This window comes from Cryptomeria japonica, chromosome 7 (assembly GCF_030272615.1).
Source record: "Cryptomeria japonica chromosome 7, Sugi_1.0, whole genome shotgun sequence".
NCBI classification, from domain to species: domain Eukaryota; kingdom Viridiplantae; phylum Streptophyta; class Pinopsida; order Cupressales; family Cupressaceae; genus Cryptomeria; species Cryptomeria japonica.
The window spans coordinates 455,761,462-455,764,140 of NC_081411.1; positions in this window are offsets into that span (position 1 = coordinate 455,761,462).

The window sequence follows — 2,679 nt, forward strand, 5'->3', positions numbered from 1 at the left end:
AAACAATCAAACATCAATCCACAAAATCAAAAATCAATAAAAAAACTTGTAATAAAATGTCTCGCAAGAATCAAACACCCTAGCAGATATCCAGCAAACACTATGCATGAAGTTAACAAAGAATACAACTATCTAATCAAACATCTATAATCAACTCATCCAGCTGTCTAATCAATCGTATCATATCCATATCAAATGATCATTATCTTGTCTTAAACAAAGATGGATACACTCAAAATCAAATAGGTCAGCCTTAAACAGGGTCCACACTTTCTGAGATCAGACATTATCAACCATCACGTCAAGAATCAAGAACGAAGGCACAAATCAGTATAGTTGCTGAATTTTGTCTTAGTCAGACTCTATCTTTTATCATTTGGTGACAGATTATGTTCCTATGCTACTCAAGGATGTCAACAAGTTATTAGAGGAGCCATGATGGACATTATCTTTTTCTTTGTTTTTTGTTTGTGGTGTGAACCAATGAAATTCTGGGATAGGTGTTATGGGTGTTTGTGATAAGAGCTTTCATATTTTGAAATGTCACACATACCTCGACTCCTAGAATTATTCTCAGAATGGAGGGTTCACTCCTTGTCTTCTACATGTTTGTTTCTTTAATGTGATATCTTTACATCTTGGTTCTTTATACCCTGATGTGAAAAGCTCCATTGTTACATAATAAGGCTCAGTGATGAATATATATTGCGCTATGAATAAAGACACAAGTTCATATCTCAATCAACAATCTTTTCATTTCATTTTCTTATCTCATCATGTTGATTCTGTCTCGAGATCATTCCCTCATCAAAACATTTTCTATTATCTAACATTATTCTTTCATCAATCTATTCTCTCTTTCATCTTGCTAACATTTCTTCAAAGGGATACCTGAGTCAAAAGAGGTAAAGAAATATTCTTGCATTATAAAACAAAAACATATTGTATTCATTTTCATATAGTTTAAATTACATTCATTTTAGATGAGTTTCATATAAGTCTAAATTGCATTCATTTTACATCATTTTCATATAGTATAAATTGCACTCATTTTAGATCATTTTCATATAGTCTAAATTACATTCATTTTAGGTCATTTTCATAAAGTAGAGATTACATTCATTTAGCCATGCAAATCATATTCATATTCATATCATATAGATTACATTTATTTAGTCATCAATATCATCATAAGTATATAAAAATCACTGCATAAATCATATAACCATACATTCATTAATCATATAGGCATGCATCGCATAAACCACATAGAATCATACATCATATAAATAACACAATGCATAATAGATCGCACCCAAAAAATTCCATATCATATATATAACTCAAAATTGGTAATGTGTCAGAATACAACCATCAGAAATGCCTAAAGGCTCATATAACATGATATATAAAGTGTCTCAACCGACACTACCCCTATCTCGAGGTGGATCATGTCTACTAGATCCTGCCCTAGAATGTCCCAAGGAAGTCCGAGGTGGACCCATGATGCCAGCACTGCTAGTATCTTTCAAGGTAGATCTTTCTGATCTACTGCCAAACATATAATCATTGTAGCTTGGAACTCACTCTCCCTCTATGACAACTCTCTCATACTCTCAGTGCCAGTACATACGTTCCTTGGACAGCTAAATAATGTGCTCATCACATGCCATCCTACCTATATCAGAGGCCCTATACGGATCATATGCATCATGTGCCAACTGATCCCTCCACACTGCATTATCTCACTCCCTCTAGAGATGATCCCTCTCACTAGCACTCAAATCCCTCTCCCTCTCTAAGGTAGCATAATCCCTGCAAAATAGCTCTCGCTGATCAATCTATCGCTACCTCTATCTCGCAACCTCATCCTCTAGACTCCAAATCCACACTCTCAAAATCTACAGATCAGCATCATGTCCATCACCACCCTGTCCTCCATCCCCACCTCCCTCTACGGCCAATACATCCTCTAACTCAAGCATGTCAGTGGCATCCCCATCCTCATTGCTCGATGATCGTAAAGTCAAATCACCATCATCCCCACTATTGTTAGACTCAATGTCTCCACTGATGTCTATATCCTCATCTCCATCTCATCCCTCCCCATCTCCTCCCCCACCCCCACCCCCATCTCCTCCATCATCTCCCCCATCTCCTTCACCCTCCTCCTCATCATCCCTCCTCCATTGTCTTTGATGACATATCTATTGAGGTGTGATAGGAACAGTAGGATCAGTGAGTGAAATAGGCCTATGCCTAGCTCACCATGTGTCATACTGAGCTGTTGTGCCTGGATCTGCAACACCTTCTCTCCAACCCCATTATATTGTCTGAAGCACATCAAATTCTACAGAAGCCACATGTGATTGTATACACACTCCCCAATCAGAAACCTCCCGAGCAACCCGAGAAAAATAAGTTGTGACAATAGGTACTCCCTATACCTCCCCAAACTGCCTAAGTACACATCTTGGTAAGTACATCTTGACAACCCTCTGTGTCTCCACGGTCCTACCAATGAGATATCTTTTTTGTCGGTAGAATAATAAATGTTGATCATCATGCGCCCAACCAGGGAAATCCAAGTATGGTCTCCAAATAAAGTGTTGTAATATGTCAATTTGATGTCATCAATATAATGTGTTACCTAAGCCCCTGTGTCTAATCCCAAGGGTA